The sequence below is a fragment of the Macaca nemestrina genome, assembly GCF_043159975.1.
Source record: "Macaca nemestrina isolate mMacNem1 chromosome 15 unlocalized genomic scaffold, mMacNem.hap1 SUPER_15_unloc_1, whole genome shotgun sequence".
In the NCBI taxonomy this organism is placed as follows: Eukaryota; Metazoa; Chordata; class Mammalia; order Primates; family Cercopithecidae; genus Macaca; species Macaca nemestrina.
Genome location: NW_027257580.1, coordinates 222,317 through 240,844, shown reverse-complemented (window position 1 = coordinate 240,844; position 18,528 = coordinate 222,317). Strand labels below are relative to the sequence as shown.

General features: G+C 48.7%; 1 protein-coding gene across 27 annotated transcripts in view; it reads left to right on the top strand.

Moving 5' to 3' along the window:
- The window catches only part of LOC139361190 (disco-interacting protein 2 homolog C-like), a 193,857-nt gene that overhangs the window by 43,654 nt on the left and 131,675 nt on the right, over positions 1 to 18,528 (top strand). For 2 of the 27 annotated variants that reach the window (XM_071089687.1, XM_071089676.1), the window contains exon 2: positions 1,230 to 1,347. The exons of 23 other annotated variants lie outside the window; for them this stretch is intronic. The gene's annotated coding sequence lies outside the window, so the exon portion shown is untranslated. Of the gene's footprint in view, positions 1 to 1,229; positions 1,348 to 1,854; positions 2,181 to 18,528 lie in introns of those variants that run through there. 2 more of the 27 variants (XM_071089677.1, XM_071089675.1) reach the window with 2 other exon arrangements.

The following is an 18,528-nucleotide window of genomic DNA, read 5'->3' as shown; positions in this document are numbered from 1 at the left end:
AACCTGAGAGAAACAAGAAATGGGGAAAGGATTCCCTATTTAATAAATGGTGCTGGGAAAATTGGCTAGCCATAAGTAGAAAGCTGAAACTGGATCCTTTCCTTACTCCTTATACGAAAATTAAATGCTTACGTTAATGTTTATTTTTAAAAATGTTATCTGTGACCTTTCAGCTTTTCATAGCACTTCTCGTGTGAATATTTTAAAAAGGCCCTTTAGTCGTGGGGGAGAAGGAGGTTATCCCTTTCAGCAGAGGGAGATGGAAGAACAGGCCCTGGTGGGTCTGAGCACAGGCAGTCACCCCAGCCTTGGTGCTTGCTTAGGTCTGTTCTCCGTTCACCGTAGCCGCATCCACTCTCATTGTCAGCTTAAAAATAAGCTTTTTCCTCTTTCTAATCGGAACAGTTAGTTTGTTAACCGTCACATTAAGGTATCGAGAATGATGGCTTTCAGGCCTCAGATATGACACAAGTAATAAATGCAGCTGACCCTGAACAACATGGGTTTTGAGCTTCGAAGGATCACTTATGTTAATTTTTTTTCCAACCAAACCCTTACTGAAAAAACCTGGCTTTGTGGAGGGCCGACGTTTCCTACATGTGGTTCCATAGGGTGGCCGTGGGGTCCTGTGGATACGTAGATTTGGGTAAACTCGGGGCGTGTTCTGGAATCCATGTCCCTGTGTATACAGAGGGACAATTGCAGCTTTTTAGAAGTTTGTGTCCTGCCTTGTCCTAAAAAGGTTCCAAGGTGGATGCAAAATTATTTCATTCCTTTGGTTTTCTTGGTGGGATATTGATGTTTATTCTTCAGTGTCTAATATCCTGAGTGAACAGAGTTACCGCTTCAGGAACAAAGCCAGTCTGGAAACACATATTGAGATATCCACCTTTTCTTCATGGTTTCACAAAAGGCCATGATCATATTTTATTCAGTTGAACTGTAGGAAACTGCCAATATTTGCTGTTTTTGGCCTACAAAATGGCAAGTTCGTACGATATTAAAAACAAAGGCTTCCTGGATGGGGAAAATAGGAATCGGTAAGAACCTGAAGTTCTCTGTCATGGCCTCTGAGTCACAGGTAAATAAACCTGCGTGAGGGGGAGTTGACTGTACAGTATTTTCCTTCTGTTTTGATACTGTCAGAAAAAGGTCAGTTCCAATGTGTTGGGTCCCTTTGCCTCAGCTTTGCTGCAGAAGGGACTTGCCATTATACCTCTTGTTCCCAGTGCCCAGGAGGCTGATGCCACATAGAAGACCTGCAGGTCGGTGGATGTGAAACAGGCATCGGACACGCTGTGCACCTTGGGACGCATCTGAGAAGTGTGTGCTTGCAGCAGATCTGAGGTGAGGGCGTGTTCCATCTCCTCTCCCTTCTCTGGCTTTGCAGGCCTTTGAAGTTGGTCCTGGAAGGTGAAATTAGTTAATGCTGATTTAAGCTCCAGGTCAAAGCCTGGGGGCCGAAGAGACCCGCCCTTCACTAGGAGTGTGAAGCATTGGGCCCTCCCATCAGGAGGCAGCAGGGACTCGAGAAAGCCCCACATGCCCTCCAGTTCCCTTATGTTGAAAGTTTTTGTACTCGGCCATGCCGGGTCATTTTGGGAGGTGAGTAGGGGATTCACATGGGGGTGTGCAGTATTCTTAGGTGTCAGGTGCGAGAGTTGAATTTGTAGAAGCTGTGCAGATAGGAAAGGGCCTGGCAGGGAGTGCTGTTTACACGGAGCCGATTTAACGCGAGGTCTGTGCTCTACCTGGGTCCGTGTCTGACTGCTGTCTCCCAGTCTGCAACAGGACGTTGACGTGACTTGGCGCCATCGTCCCACTCTGTGTAGATGTCTGAGGATCTGTGCGCAGCTGCTCTGTGAGAATGCGTTGTGATAATGAACTGAGAAACAGTGAACAAACCCTGAATTGGTTAGCACTGGTTCCACGGCCACTTCTGCTGTGGTTGGAGTCATTCATAATAAAGTGTGCTGGACTGCTATGCAGAGCTCTGAATTTCAGAGGCCCTTTAACTTGGCAGCTAACCAGTCGCTTCCTTCAGAAGACATTTGAGTCCCCTTTACCTACCAGGGTGACCCTGGGAGTTTGAAGATGAGTGAGACAAGCCCTCTGTGTCCTGTGGATTTTACTGTCCAGAGGGGAGACAGATGTGGATGGTGAAGGAGGCCCTATCAGAGGTCAGTGCACGTCAGTTTTGTTTCTTCAGCACTTGCTGTGTTCAGGCGGTGCCCCGGGCCATGTGCAGAGCATCTGGGGACCCTGCCCATGGCATCCCAGGCACAGCTAGCATCTGCGCCATCTTCATACTTGGCCTGAGTTTTGGGGAAGTACCGAGGATGGCTTCTGCCTTTGCTGGAGAGAGTTGGAAGTCAGGGCAGCCCTCCACAAGGAGATGATCGCCAGCTGATTCCTCAAGAAAGAGAGGTGGTCCCCACATGGGTAGAGCAGGGCAGCATGTACAGACCTGGGTGTGGGTCTGGGGCATGTGCATCTGAGTGGGTTCTGCTGGGAGACAGCAGGGGTGAGGTGTGAAGGCAAGTTGGAATTTACAGGATAAATTATCACTAAGGCGATGCCTGGAAAACATAAAATTGGGACTCTCTGGGGTAAACGTGGACTTAGGGTGACCCTGGGCGTGGGTGTTTTCAGGCTCTGAAGGCAGAGATTTAGGAAATTGGGGCAGAGCTGAGCCCCAGACGAGGATGAAGACCACCCTTGGGATGTTGAATGAGACAGGGGTGGAAACCCAGTGAATGTCCTGGGGGGTCAGTCCAGCAGGCAGGCAGCAGAGGAGACCGGTGTCCTCAAAGGCCCCTTGGGCCTACCTCTCAAAGTGCTGGGATGACAGGCATGAGCCACTGCTCCCTGCTGATACTTTTAAAATTTCTAAGCTACTCTCTCTCATACCCACTCCCGTATTTTTTTAAAAAAACCAGGTTTATGGCTATATTTTTTCCAAGGGAACCAAACAGTTACCTGTTTGAAGTACAAATAACACCGTGTTTAAAAACCGAAAATGCCACTTTGCATAGAAGTTTCCAAATACCCAGTTGGTTTGAGCCTTGCATTGCAGTGTCACTACCTGCTCTTAAATTTCTACCCGATGTATAGATAGCGAGACAGGGACGGCTCGTACATCTTCAGGTTTCAGTTCTACTACCTTGGGCTATATTTTCATTTATTTTGGCACAACTGTGGGTGTGGCAAGCAATGCCAGGGTATTTATTTTGAAGCGTGTCCAATAACAGTTGGGAAGATTTTCACATTTTTAGAATTTTCATAGTAATAGTTATAATTTACAAAGAATTTAAAATTGTGTAGTCATTATTTTGCTTTTTTCTAGATGTGCCCCGAAACAGGGTTGCTAACTATCATTCTACATCACAGGATTAATAACAGTACCCTTTTGGAGCAGATGCCTGTAATCAAGGAATTCTGCCTAGTCAGTTCACTTTAAGCGTGTTTAAAAGGTTGTCTTTATCCTAGTTGGCACCTGTGGCTATAGTTTGTTTTCACTGCTGAAGAATATTCCACGATGGAAGCCGTAATTCATCTGTTTTTCATATCGGTGGACATTTGGATTATTTTGGGTGGGTGTGTATGTCTATTCAGCCTTCATTTTTTCAGGATTTTTTGTAGAAGATAATGTAACAGTGTAACATCCTCTGCTAGGGAGCCAACACGAACCCTGATTACAGCCACACAGACTCTCACACAGACTCTCAGGCCTTGTTACCAACACACAGAACCATTTTCTTAAGTTGAAACACAGTAGCAGAACCTGAAGCCATGTGAACGGTTCCTCCGATCTTACACTTGGAATTCACTTTTTATTACTATGTCTGCTAATTAGGAAGCATATCAATTATACAGAAATCTGAGAATGTAAAATTATACGTTTATAACAGAAAAAACCTTATTTAATAGCCCAGAACACATGGCTATGTTTTTCCCTCATGCCCCACCACTGTTTTCTTTGCTTGAAATGGGAAATGACACTTGAATGCGGTTTTCTAGCGACTGTTAGCCTGGCATAGTTCTTCAGAGACAGAGGATGTAAAGCACATGGAGAATTTCTGTTTGTGGAAAGTGATTTCCCGGTCGCCTCATTCAGGCTGCCGCCGCCTTCCCCTCTGGCCGCCTGCATCGTGGGACGTCTGAGAAGGTCCCTGTTTCATCCTCTGGAAATTCTGAAAAGGAAGGAGAGGAGGGTGTACAGGGTGTGGTGCATTTGTGTTGGTCTTCCAGCTTTTATTTGGAGTCTCCGCTACCTTGGTTCCTGCCTTTATGTCCCTAGCTCGTGGCTTCATCCTTGTGTCTAACTCACAGGCAGACAGATGGAAAGGGAAGTTGTATTCAGCCAACAGCTTGATCTTATTCTCAAGGCTTAAATCGACTGGGTATTTGGAGACTTCTGTGCAAATGGGCATTTTTGGTTTTTAAACACCGTGTCTTATTTGTACTTGAAATGGGGTAACTGGTTCTCTTGGAAAAAATATAGGCATAAAGCTGGTTCTTAAAAAAAAAAAAAAAAAAAGGGAGTGGGTGTGAGAGAGTGGCTTAGAAATTACACCAGTAATGGTCGGGAGTGGTAGCTTATGCCTGTAATTCCAGCACTTTGAGAGAAGGAGGCAGGTGGATCCCCTGAGGTTAGGAGTTCGAGACCAGACTGGTGAACATGGTGAAACCCCGTCTGTACTGAAAAGATGAAAATTAGCCGGGCATGGTGGCAGGCACCTGTAATCCCAGCTACTTGGGAGGCTGAGGCAGGAGAATCACTTGTACCCGGGAGGCAGAGGTTGCAGGGAGCCAAGATCGCACCACTGCACTCCACCCTGGGCGACAGAGCAGAAACTCCATCTCAAAATAGAAAAAAACCAAAAAACTAAACAAAACAAAAACCCGGTAATGAAAACCTGATTGCATCATCTGTGATGGAGATGGCGGATTATTTCATTTTTAGTGACAGGATGAATTGGATATGTTTGCAGTATTGATTTGACAAGGGAAATGGTGAGAACCAAATGTGCTGCCCAGCTTGGGCCTCGCCGTTGGCAGAAAACCGTGGCGGGCAACAGACTGGAGACTCGGAGACCGAGGGGAGAATTCTCACGCCTTGACGCTGGTGCAGTGTGTGCTTCTGGACTCCTGCTGGAGGGAGCGGCCCCTTTGCCTTGCAGACTTTGGTGCAGTGGAGACCTTAGGACCTGCCCCTCCTGGCACACCTGTGGGTGTGGCGAGCAGTGCCAGGGCTGAGGCACAGGTGTTGAGCCAGGAACGTGGGACGGGAGAGGCTGCACACGCCGGCAGGCGTCTGCTCCAGCAGCCGGGGGTTTCCGCAAGGGGGCGGGGCGTTGGTTTTCCTCCTTGAATTTGGGTGGGGAGGGTGTCCTGGGGTGCTGTGTCTGCACTTGTGTTGCTCTGAGGTCAAGTTGTGGCCCCGAGTCCCTGTCTCTCTGCCAAAGTGAGGGTTTGCCCATTTTCAGGTCAGATTTCCCTTGGGTCCGGGCCTCTAGGAGTGGGGGGTAGTCGAAGGGGGCGTGAGCACGGTGGACGCGCGTGGGCCTGTTCCTCTCCCCTCAGCTCCTGGGCTGTGTGTGAAGAGCTGCCCAGCGGAATCACCCTCCTGCCTGGTGTTTCATTCACCAGAAATCGTTCTCACTGTGGACTCTTGAGTCAAATGTAATCCAGGAATGGAACGTGCTGTTGCTGGATGCCACACACAGCATCAGGAGCCTAGTTGGGGATTATATGATCTTACCCCACACCTTAAAAGTAAAGACTATAGTTGTCAGGCGTCTGAGCCCAAGCCAAGCCATCGCGTCCCCTGTGACTTGCACGTATATACGCCCAGATGGCCTGAAGTAACTGAAGAATCACAAAAGTGCAAATGCCCTGCCTGGACTTAACTGATAACATTCTACCAGAAATAAGTCAAAATGGCCAGTCCTTGCCTTAAGCGATGATTTTTTGTGTGTGTGAAATTCCTTTTCCAGGATCATCCTGGCTCAAAAAGCTCCCCCACTGAGCACCTTGTGACCCCCACTCCTGCCCGCCAGAGAACAAGCCCCCTTTGACTAATATTCCTTTACCTAACCAAATCCTATAAAACGGCCCCACACTTAGCTCCTTTCGCTGACTCTTTGGACTCAGCCCGCCTGCACCCTGGTGAAATGAACAGCCATGTTGCGCTCACAAAGCCTGTTTGGTGGTCTCTTCACATGGATGTGCATGACAATAGTTAAGGGGATACTGAAGTCTTTGGCAGTTCCAAGAGCTTTTTCAGTTTGTGTCGGGCCATTGTAGGCAGAAGGAAATACTTGCTTAGAGACTCTTACAGAAATGTTCGGTGCAGTGCCATTAACTCGTGGAATAAATGTGTAACTTTCCATGGCAGACCTCTGGAAAGAGATGCTCTTTGAGTGCACCCTGGCCTGCTCGCTACAAGAATCGGCCGTGTCACCCCGCTTTCCGTGGGTCTGCAGGTGTGCGTGGTCCATTGCCCTGCACTGTGGCCATGGAAGGGAAGATGATCTGGAATGCTGGCGACAGTTATCGGTGCGTGTTGATATGTGCTGCTTTCTACAGGGGAGAACATTTCTGTTTAATAAACATCTCATCTCGATGATGACTGCAAGATATTTGAGTCTCATTCAATAGTGTTTCTGGGTTCCTTCTGTTTTTAATCTGCTTTCTAGCACTAGGCAAGTGAAGACATGGAAAGTAAAAACTCATCGAACTTGTAGAGACATGGTGTTGTGTAGGAGCAGACTGTAGCCTCTGGCTCTGTTTAAAGATTGTAGTAAACCTCTTACCTGGCACGGTCAGGGTGTAAATTATCTTGTTTAATCGAAATGTGTATGAGTCATGCATTGTTGATGATGAGCCTGCATTGTTGATGAAATACCAGATTTTAAGGGAACATGTCAATGTGCTGTAAGATACCAACAAAGTTCCTCACTGAGGTTCGGGGCGGGTTCGGAGCAGCTGGCCCTTAGGTCACCAGGGTCGTCTCTGGGAGCAGATGCTCAGTGTGGGCATTAGTCACTTAGCCTTTCTAGAGCCGAGGAATAGCTCTCTGTGGTGATGTTTGAAACCTGTATTTTGAGTCAGTTTGTCCCACTGGACTCGAAGTTGCCGCGTGATATCAGACCTTTGCCTCCACCGTGCGCTCGTTTTCTTGTCCCCTGATAACTGCCTCGGTTGCCCCAGCCTGACATTTGAGCCTCGTCGTTCATGGACACAGGCTCCGTGGTGGGGCCAAGGCCGCGAGTCCGGCTTGCACAATTCCTTGCCTCTCACCATGGTTTATCACATCACTCCCGGGATCTCCCATTTAGAGGAAGAGTGTCCCTTTCCTGCAGGCCCTGTGTGGTGTGGAAACCACCCCTACCTAGCTTTTTCTGTTTGAACTGTACCGTGAAGCTATTTCTGTTCTAGTCAACCGTCAGAATTTAAGGAACAGTGATTTATGTAACTTATCACACGCTTCTCAGCAATTCTTTATGAATTTCATTCTGTTGTGAAATTATTGCAGTTTTCATGGCTATGCTGGTCTCACGTTGTGGCCCTTGAAATGAATTCCCTTCCCCATTGTGTGTTAAGGTTGTGCCTGGGAGCTGTTGAGGCCTCACCTCTGCTTAGGGCAGTGGCTTTGCTCTCCTGACAACAGGAAGAATCTTATTTAGAGCACTTCTAATGTAGTTTTTGCTTCCAGACAGAGTTACTTTTTTTCACAGAGACAGCCACTAAAGTCATAAATTATGCTCAGGATGGACACACGGGTCAGCTGACAGAGTGGAGTCCAGAACAGATCCAAAGACACAAAAGCAGTTCAGTGGAATTTGAGTCTTTTCAACAAATGGTGCTGGAATTATGGGACAGCTGTATGCAAAAGAGTGAAAACAGGGAGAAATTCCTGTATGAAAATTAAGGTGGACCATAGGCCTGAATGTAAAATACCAAACTACAAAAGAAAGGGAAATTGTGGAGACCTAGGGTGAGAGCTCTTAGCCATACCATGATCCATAATCAAGGAAGAAAACAAGTAGGTAAGACTCATCAAAATTAAACTTCTAATATAAAAGACACCCCTAGGGAATTGAAGAGACACATTTTCGATAGATGGGGAGAAGATGTCTACGAACCATGCAGCCGGAAAAGGACTCGTATCCAGAATGCACAGGACTCCCACGGCTCATGACAGAGAACAAACCACCTGACTTAAAAGCGGAAGAGACCTGAACAGATGCTTCGCTGAGAAGGACGGGAGGATGGCCCGAAAGCATCTGAAATGACCTTCAGCATGACTGGTTGCACCGAGATGTGCACCGAAGCCGCAGTGAATTTGTTCACACCCCTGCTGGAGCCGCCTGACTAAGGTCTTCCGACAGCCCCAGGTGCTGGTGAGGACCGGCAGTCGGGACTCCTGTGCGATGCTGGGGTTCAGCATGGCCCGAAAGCATCTGAAATGATCTTCAGCATGACTGGTTGCACCGAGATGTGCACCGAAGCCGCAGTGAATTTGTTCACACCCCTGCTGGAGCCGCCTGACTAAGGTCTTCCAACAGCCCCAGGTGCTGGTGAGGACCGGCAGTCGGGACTCCTGTGCGATGCTGGGGTTCAGCATGGTGCAGACAGCTTGGCGGTTTCTTACAAAACTGAACTCACACAAACGTGGGTCCCAGTGACCCCAATCCTGGGTATTTACCCTAGAGAAACAGAATCTGATGTTTAAGAAAAACTGTGCCCAGATGTTAATAGCGCTGTCTATGGTTGTCCAAAACAGGTTACAATGTGCCACAGCCATATGTGGAATAATAAATACCCAGCAGCCCCGAGGCCTGGCTGTTGATCACAGGACACCCTGGGTGCACCTCCAAGCACGATGCCCAGGAAATTGTGATTTTGCGAGTGTTTTGCCACAACGCTCGCAAAAGATAGACCCGAGTCATGGGAGGACACGGAAAGGGTGGTTGCTGAGAATGGGAGGGTATGCTTATGAGGCCCCGTGAGTGGGTTTGGGGCTGTTGGACTGTTCTGCTTGTGTGATGATGATTATGGGAATATTGTGCCGAAATTCACAGAACTGAACACTGTCCACTTTACAGTAATTTTTAAAAAGTGGTAATATGTTCATTTTCAGTACTGTTTTTAATGGAAGATGGAGTTTGCAGATGATTTGTCAGGGCAAGCCTGTTTCAAGAGTTTGTAGACAATTCGTTAGGGGCCTGTCTCAGGGCCCTTGGGTTGGGTTGGGTTGGGTTGGGTTGGGTTGGGTTGGGTTGAGTTGGAAAAGCCTTCTCTGTTGTGGGCAGTAGTACGGGGCGTGGAAAGGATATTGCCAAGGAAACATGTAGAATCCTTTGAGGAAACGTGTATTTCTAACTTGCTATAAGATAGAATTGGAAATTGTAATGGTTTTGTTTTCTAGAGTCTTGGTAGAATAGGGAAGACAGTGTAATAAAAGCTAATTTTGAAATGAAGAATTTTAAAGATTTTCAACAGCAATTGCTCTAGGAAGTCACCCTGGAAATGTTTTTAAAGATGTTCAATAGCAATAGCTCTAGGAAGAGTCACCCTGGAGTTGCTTCTTGAGCATTGGTTTCCTGGCTGTATCTTCCAACTTTCATTTTTAAGTTTTGCTGTGAGTTGGGGATGTGTGGGAATAGCCATCCCAGCCCTGCAGGGGGGTGCATGTGCCCCGAGGCCTGAGGCACTGTTTCAACCTAGCTTGCAACATGGGGACTCTTGTCAGTGGCTGGAGTAAGAGTACCAGCCTGGCAGGCTGGGGGGAGCCCCAGGGTGGTCTGGGCTCTGTCCTCCCTGCCTGCAGGATGGCAGCTGGAGGAGCTCGAAGGCTGCCTGCCTCGTGGCTGTCAGCGCAGCAGCCCCTCCTGGCCCTGGAGCAATCTTTGGGTCCATGAGTCTCTGCACCGGGACTTGCCTCCTGGGAACTCCGCCACAGTCCTGAGGGCCCTGGTGCCACTTTCCCGGTGGGACCCAAGCCTCAGGCAGCTGCGACCCCAGATTCGGTTGCTTTCCCTGCCGTCTCATTGCAGCACGAGTGCTCATCTCACTCAATGTAGAACCTCAGGTTCCTTCAAGATCCCCAGAGATGGAATCTCCCAATTTAACAAGATAGTTGGTGACAAGATTTGAGCGGCACTGATTTAACTCAGCTTCCAGAGTTTAAGTTCCCAAGACACAGTCCTGCTCCTTCCCTGGCCTCATCCTGTGTGGCTGGTGTGGATGCGGGGTTTCCGGAGGGTGGGGCTGAGGCAGGTCAGCCAGGGGGATGGCTCATTATTGATCGCTCAATGCCTTGAGGATAACTAGGCCTTGAGGATAACTGAGGATTAATGACCTTTATAGGGCTGTAGGTTTGGAGTATATATATATGTGTGTGTATATATACACATATTTAAACGAGGTGGACACGGTTATCACTGCATTTTTCTGACATGAAACTTGGAGAGCAGAGGGTTTAGGAAACTCCTGAAGCCACACTGTCAGCGGGACTCGGGCGGTCTGGCCTTAGACCCTGCACTGTTTGCCCCTCACCACGCTGTCAGCAGACCCGGGTGGTCTGGCCTTAGAACTCACGCTGGTCGCCCCTCCCTGCCACGTTGTGGGGTTTTTCCTGCTTCTGGGCAGCATTTGATAGCTTGTGAAACAAGACCAAGACTTACTATGAGTGGATTTGCCATTATCTGAGATCCAGAACGTTTCCTGGACCTGGCGTTGCCGATGTCACGTAAGGAAAGGTAAAAACATTTTCATTGTGGTCACTGGGGCTCCTGAAATGGTATTTTTCCCAGTGAAAGTTTACTCATAAAAATCTTTTAACTCAATACTATGTGAACAGGAAGAAATGTGTTGGGCTCTAGTTAAATGTCTCAGAGCCACAGAAGTAAATGAGGGCACCTTCCGAGCACAGCCTCCCGGAAGAGGCCAAGGACGTTTGTCTGGAGGGTTTGCCATGAAGCAGGACTTGGGCAGGGCTGGTCTGCCTAGGGAGGCCTCTGCCATGATGTAGGTTAGTTGAAGTAGTTGACGGGTGGTGGCTTGAGGTCGGTGGTCCCCGAGGAAGCCCCTAGCAAGGCCGGTTTCCGTGGGATGGAAAACTGCCGTTCAGTGGCTGTAATCTTGGCTTCACGGGTCTGACATACAATCCTGCCCTCGGATACTTGGATCCCAGCCAGGTCAGATGGCCCTGAAAGGACATTCGGACTGTGATGGCTGCACCCATTCTCAGCATCTGTAGGGTCTCCTATGTATGTCTGTGTTTCCATTTTCTTTTAGCACAATTTCTCCCAGTGAAGTCGTGAGAAATAGAAGGAAAGGTGGAATGAAGATGTGATTGAGGAAAGTGTGGTGTGGTCTTCGACCTTATTTTGCCTTGGTTGGTGCTCAAGAACTCCACCTGACCTCAGAGCTGAGCGTTTCTGCCAGGAAGTCCTGCCTTTTATCCTACCTCGAGGCCTGTTGAGACACTCCAAGAAGCTTCGTTAACAAATTGCCTTTTCCTTTTACAGCAGTTGGATATATTTGCAGCAAAACAAAGGAATAACCCCCCAATATGGTGATGAAATGCATTTAAGTATAGATAGCATTCAGTCTTGAAGGGCCTGGGATTTTAATCATCTTTGGGTCATGTAACAAGTGGTGTTGGTGATTAAAATCTCCTGACAGCTTTGTTCTGCCACGTTCCTCAGTTTTGAATGATGATCTTCCTGGTGTTGTACCTTGGGAGGGGCGTTTGTGTCAGTAGAGAGCAGAGTGGTGGTTCCCAGAGGCTGCGAAAGGACAGAGGTGAGGCCCCTGAAGGACACTGGTCTTCCTGGTTTAGGGGTTTGGGGCTCAGCCACCTTCCTGTGTCCGTGTAAATTATACCCAGGATCATTTTCACTCGCCCCACTTTAGTTGAGTATTGGAGCTTCAGGATATGTGTGCCCACGTCACCTGGGCTGTGATCCTGGAGTTGGGTGAGACTGATTCCCGGGTTTATAGAATTACTCTGGGATTATTGAAAACAGAAGCACTTGAGGCATTCATAATGCTATTTCCTGAACGTAATTTATGTTCAGTTCTTCAGAAACATTTATCTGAGGAAGCATCTATCATTTTTGTTTTCTGCCACTCAGTGCTAGAAAGAATTGTGCAACACTCAAGTGAGTGGCATTATTCCTCTCCCTCCACCATGCAAGCAAGATTAAAGGTACCTCTGGCTCCCCTCAATCTTCTCATCTGCAGGGTGCCTGGCATGGCAGTGTGCTGCCTTCCGTCTTCTTTTTGGGGAGAATTAGTTGTGTTTGTGTGTACTGCTCAGCTCAGCCTCGTGCAGTTGTGTGGATGAGGAGCTTGGATGCTAGGTGACCCTCCCAGGCCTGCCTCCCACCTCCCTAGGCCTTGTTCTAAACTGACAGATAAACAGTGTGTTTTGGAAGAGGACAGCAGCAGGGCAGGAGAGAGTTTGTTCAGACTTTCTCCTTGCACTGACGTTTGAGCCTTCATCCAGCCTGGGCACTTTTACAGAGCTGCGTTTGTGTGTTGCAAACCATTCCCTCCCAGTAACCGTGCTTTCAGAGGTTTGGAAATGTGACTTAACTCATCTTCAATTTAAAGCATACTATCAAATTTTAGTGTTGAAACTGATGTATTTTATGGCCTTTATTTGATTTCTCTTGATTTTTTTTCCCATATGAGACAGGGCATCTTAAGGGACACAGCCTGGTGTTGGCCCCCTTTCCTAAGGATGGAAGTGAATTCTGAAAGCCCTTTATGTAGGCAGCGAAGGCCTCTTTTATTTTGGCCTAGTCAGGTATATAATTCTTTTTCTCTTTGGTTTTTTTGAGACAGGCAAAAAAACCTTTTTGTTGCCCAGGCAGTGGTGTGAGCACAGCTTACTACAGCCTCAACCTCCCAGGCTCAAGTGATCTTCCTGCCTCAGTCTCCTGAGTAGCCAGGACCCACAGGCACATGTTCCATGTGTCCCCATGCCTGACTTAGTTTTGTATTTTTTGTAGAGATGGAGTTTTGCAATGTTGCCCAGGCTGGACTTGAACTCCTGGACTTAAGCAGTCCAGCTGTCTCAGCCACCCAAAGTACTGAGATCACAGGCATGAGCCACCGTGCCTGGCCAAGTGTGTTTCTAATTTCAAAATTAAGAGGACACCCATCCAGTTAATTACATCTCTATTGGAACATGCTGCTTATAGTGCATTAGGAAAAATCATCCAGAACTTGGAAAAGGAGCTGGACAGACACAGCCCTTCGAGGTTGTCCGATGAACCCCTGGGGTCTTTAACTATCTGGAGGGATGTACCATGTCAGACTCACTGTTGACCGGCTGAAGCCTAGGTTTCATGAGGTTATGTGTCAGCTTGTAGTACTTTCTCTGGCAGAGATGCGAGTGACTTCTGCTCAGTGACAGGCTCATCTCAGGGACTTCATGGCCTGAGGGACGGCAGCCTGTTTGAGCTGATCGAGCAATCTCGCACTACCCTTATTTTCTGAAACGCCTATGAGTGACTTCTCACACGGTCTTTGAAGCGGCTTCATGCCCGCGCTCCTTGGTAATGATCGAATGCTTTTTTTGACCCCTCATCCCTTTCTTTGGGGTGTTCCAGTCTCAGTTCTCATGATGTGTTCTGCTTCTGCAGGAATTTCTGAAGCTGCTGAGTGTAGAAAGCACTGAGGAGGCTGTGCTCCCACCCCTGTGAGCCTTCCAGGCATCATCCTCTCCCCTTGGTGAGGCAGCGTCCATGACACACCGAGGAGGCTGTGCTCCCGTCCCCCGTGAGCTTTCCAGGCATCCTCGTCTCCCCTCCAGAAGGACAGGAGGAACCTTTCAAACCCTTCTTAAACTTGTTTTCATGTCTTTGTTTTAACAGTTTTCTTTGCATCGTCTCCCTTATCCAGAAGTGAGGGTGAACGCTGAGTTATTCACGGGAGTCAAGAAACCACACGCAGCCCAAAGTGACGTTTGTTTCCCTTAAATGATTTGTGTGTGTTCACCTTAAAATGCAACTCAGTAAAACAGGTGTGTTTTGAGGAATGACTTTAAATTACCTAGGTAAAAATGTGACAGTTAAATTTCATCATCTGTGTGGGTGTCCACAACCCCCTTCTGTGATTGCGTGTGAGTTTGTGACTTGTGGTTATTTTTGAAGAAAGAAAATCTGTTGTTGAGGACTTCAGATGGTGTGCTGGGATTCTGTAGGGTGGACATCGGGGGCTTCAGTGTGTGGCTTCCTTGAAGAGGTTCAAATTAAGGCTGAGAGTCCCTACTCCAAAATGCTCCAAAACCTGAAACATTCTGAGCTTCCTCGTGACACTCGAAGGAAATGCTCTTTAGAGCACTTTGGATTTCAGGCTGGGGATGGTCAACTGGAAAGTGAAATATTGCAAGACCCTTCTGGCCCCAGGAGCTTGGATAAGGACATGGAGGGGGCCTGTGCCAGGTATCCCTGGAGTGCAAGGCAGCCTGGGCTCTCTGACTGGTTTTTTGTAGGAGCCACAGAAGGGAAAAGAGGGTCAAAGTGGCCACGCCTGGCTCCTGAGAAGGCTGGACCAGAAGGAGGTGGATGCGGAGGACAGCAGTTGAGTCCCCAGCGTCCGGGACTCCTGTCCCTGGTGGAGTTGAGAGCCTCCTCTAGTTGTGGCCTCTCCGCTGTCAGCAGCCACTGAGGCCTGAAGGGAGAGGGGGCTGAGGAGAGGAGGAAGGATAGGCCTGCTTCTGGAGAGGGCCAGCATCGGCCTGTGCTAGCCTCGTTTGTTACTGCTGCGTCCAGTGTGCACGGCCGTGCCTCGTGGTGTAGCGGTTCCCGGGATGCACAGCGCTCTTGTCTGCAGTAACGTCTTTGTCTCCGACCCTTGGAGGCAAGTTACCTTTTTCTCCAGTGAAAAGAGGTAGAAAATCTTACAGAAATACATTTGCTCTAATGTCTGTTTTCCAATAAGACATGGTCGCTTAGGCTAAATCTTTGTGAGGTCAAGACAGGAGGATCACTTGAGGCCAAGGGGTTGAAGACCAGCCTGGACATCATAGCAAGACCCCATCTGTATAACAGAAGTTAGCTGAGTGTGGTGGTGCGTGCCTGCGGTCCCTGGTACTCTGGAGGCTGAGGTGGGAAGATCACTTAAGGCTACAGTGAGCTGCTATTGCTCCACTGTACTCCAATCTTGGCGACAGAGCCAAGACCCTGTCTCAGAAAGAAAAGTTAAAAAAAATCCAGAAATGTCATTTTCTTTTAAAATCATCCCAAAAGAAAAATCGTTTTTTTCTAAGAATGTAAAGGGTAACTGATACGATTCTTTCCTTGCATTGTTTCTCCTTTTCGAATATTTACAGTAGTCCGTCCACATCGTCTCTCATCTCATTACAAAGCAGCAGGTGTCTTTGAGGTTAGTGGTGTTTCTCTGTGTCGCACCTTGGAGAACAGCCAGCATGAAACCTCTTACCACGATCGTGCACATCGTTTGTAGTCCCAATTAAAATCCTCTCCAGAGACGCCTGTGCTGCTTATTATAGCAGAACTTTGGTTGTGCTGAAATGTGCATTCAGCTAATGGTTTTAAGTTCATATCTGAGATGATGCTGTATAATTCCTGAAGCATATGGGATCAGTAATGATTGAAGATAATTCTGGCTGATGTCATTTGGAGGATATTTTTCACTTCAAGTTAAAACTTCCTTCGCGATAGTCATTTTGGGATTCATTTAACTATGTGCTTTATTTCATAGCTCAAATTTTCATTAGTCATTTCATACCATAGGATTTTGAAAGCAGATTTGGCAAAACCTTTCTAACAAAATGTTTGCTTATGATGTCCCAAGGAACAGCACTCAGAATTGCTGGTAACTGTGGTACATTTTAAGGCTGATGATAGAAGTCACTTGAATGGTAAGGGCTGCTTTGTGAGGCAGATGGGGTTTGAATCCCGACCCTCCTGATATGCAAGCCCTGACCGTGGCCTTCTCTCCTCTCCCCTGGGAGATGGGAAGGTGCCAGCATCTACCTCACAGGCCGTCCTGAGAACCTGGGACTAAGGGCTTGTGTTCCTCTTGCAGGTGGCACAGACGTGGGGGCTTGACGATACACACACTGCAGGCTGCCAGTGTCAGGGTAATCCAGTTTTAGTCATAAAGGTGGGATTTGCTTTGCTCCCCTGCAGACCAGGTGCGGTGCTGCTGTTGTAGCAGGTGTGTGGATCCTCTTGGGTGGTCCTCAGGTGGACAAGGAGTCACCGATTCGGATTCCCAGTGTTAGATGTGAGGGGACCATGGACCTCATGTGTTCAGAGGGGAGGAGTAAAAAGCTTCCCTTGTATTTCCAGAACTGTCTATCCCAGGAATGCCAAACCACTGGCTTTCACCTGACGCTGTCGTAGGTGACACTGTCTGGAAATGAGGACTCATGTTCCGCATACTTGAGCCAGTACCCGTCTCCCTCCAGGGCCGTGGCCCAGCCCTCCTCATTTCGCTGGGTTGCCAGCCTGGGGATCTGTAAGCCCAGAGACGTCTCCGGTCTCGGCCCCCGCTCCCCCTGGGGACAGGAGGTGGCTTCAGGAGGCTGGTGATGAATGCCTGAATGAAGCCGACTTGTGACTGCAGTTCTGTCTAAGGGCCTCCCCGGGTGTTAGATGTCAGTAAATGACACCTGTGTGTGGATCTCATGTGATGAGAGAAACAGTGGGGGAAACCAAAGCTTGTGGAGTCTACAGGTTCTGAACTTGGAGGTGTGTGCACCTGTGTACTTGGTGAGGGGTGTGACGTCCGGAATGAGTGTGCACGTGTGTCACGTTTGTGCATGTGTGGTTGAGTGTATTTAGCAGGTGTGGGTGGAGTGAGCATGTTCATGTGTGTCGTATGTATTTGAGGGTGTGTGTGGAGTGTGTACACGCATCATATTTGGTGAGTGTATTTGAGGGTGTGTATGGAGTACATACATGCGTTTGCGTGTATACTATTGGGTGAAGCGGTGGCATGTGTGGAGTAAGCATGCACACGTGTATGCTGTGTGTGGGGTTTCTAAGTGGTCCTCCCCTGAGCCTGCTCCTGGGCCCTGCTGTCCTGGCAGCTTCACAGTTTGGTGCGTCTTTGATTCCGGAAGATTCTGGAACCAAATTCTGAAGCTGTGATCACAAACTTGCAGCCCTGGAGGACGCTGGCCCGTGGAGCCGGCACGAGGGTCTCTCTGCTGGCCTCTCCCTGGGCTCTGTCCACAGAAGAGCATGTCCGATGATTGAGCTGTGCGGGTCTGTGGCTCCCCAGCCTCGAGTCAGCCCTCGGTTCTGTCCCACCTCTGTTTTTCTTGCTGAGGGGCTCCGGGAAGTGGTGCCTGGGATGGCGTTTTCACCCTGGGGTTGCTTGGCCAGCTGCCCAGGTGCTGGCTGCCTGAGACCTGCTGCCGTCCTGGGTGGACGGGGCTGTCGCGGGGACATCCCTGAGCACCCGCGGGAAGGCAGGTTTAGGAAGTGCCAGAGGTGAGTGGCTTCCTCTCACACTTGATTTTCTGGAAAGTTCTGGGTCTCCTGTTTTTCCCTAAGGGAAGTTAGAAACTGAGTTTCTCTTTAGGGGAACGTCTTTGCAGAGTCTGCTGTTTGAATGTTCCCCAGGTGTGGAATACTCAGGGCCATATGTGTTTGGGAACATCCGTGTCCTGAGCGAATTCAGTAAGGAATGGAGAGAGGCCTCCTATCAGCTTGGCCTCTGTTTCCAGCTTGTTGAGGGTTGACGGCTGCTGGTATCCCAGGGAGAGTTAAACACTGGGCGGTGTGGGATGGGAATGTTTGCTCTGACAAGGACAGTGGGAAAGCATCTAAACAAACGTCGCTGTTCTCCGGGCTCCTCGGGGTCGAGCTTGTTTTGTGGTGTTGAGGGAAAGCTACCCTTGTTCCTGTTCCTCACCATTTGAAAGGTGTCCAGGACACGTTCCTCTGGAGAGGTGATGTGCGTGAGTGGGGGTCAGGTCGCAGGCTCCGAGGTTATTTGGGACCTGTCAACTGATTTCCTGAACACACAAGTGCTTGGTAAAGATGTTCCTGATTAGCTAAAACATTTCAAGAGGACGTGATAGCTGGTGGTTGTTTAAAGACTATCACAATTTTCCTGTTACTTTTTAAATGCCTGTTGAATAAGGGAGGATTCACGTATTTTTATTTTCCTGTCTGCATACTTGATATTTTGTTTTTTGTTTTTCATGTGGGTGTGCAGTTAACAGGATTTAGAAGCAGTCTCAGCCCTGGGGAGACTTCAGGGCCGCCTCAGTCAGTGCTGAAGGGAGGCAGGGATTTGGGGGCTGCTACCTCCACAGGAAGGGACACCAAGGGCCAGAGGTCAGCAATCTCAGTGAGGTCACAAAGACGGGCACACCCAGCACCCTGGCCCATGTGCCTCTCCTTCACCTTTGTCTCTGCTCAAAGCTGCTCTCCTGGGTCATCACTGGTGATCTCTAGGTGCGTGCTTGCTTCTTGCAGAAGTGGTGTCTGGCTGTGGTCAGTGTGGGCCCTCAGGACTTCC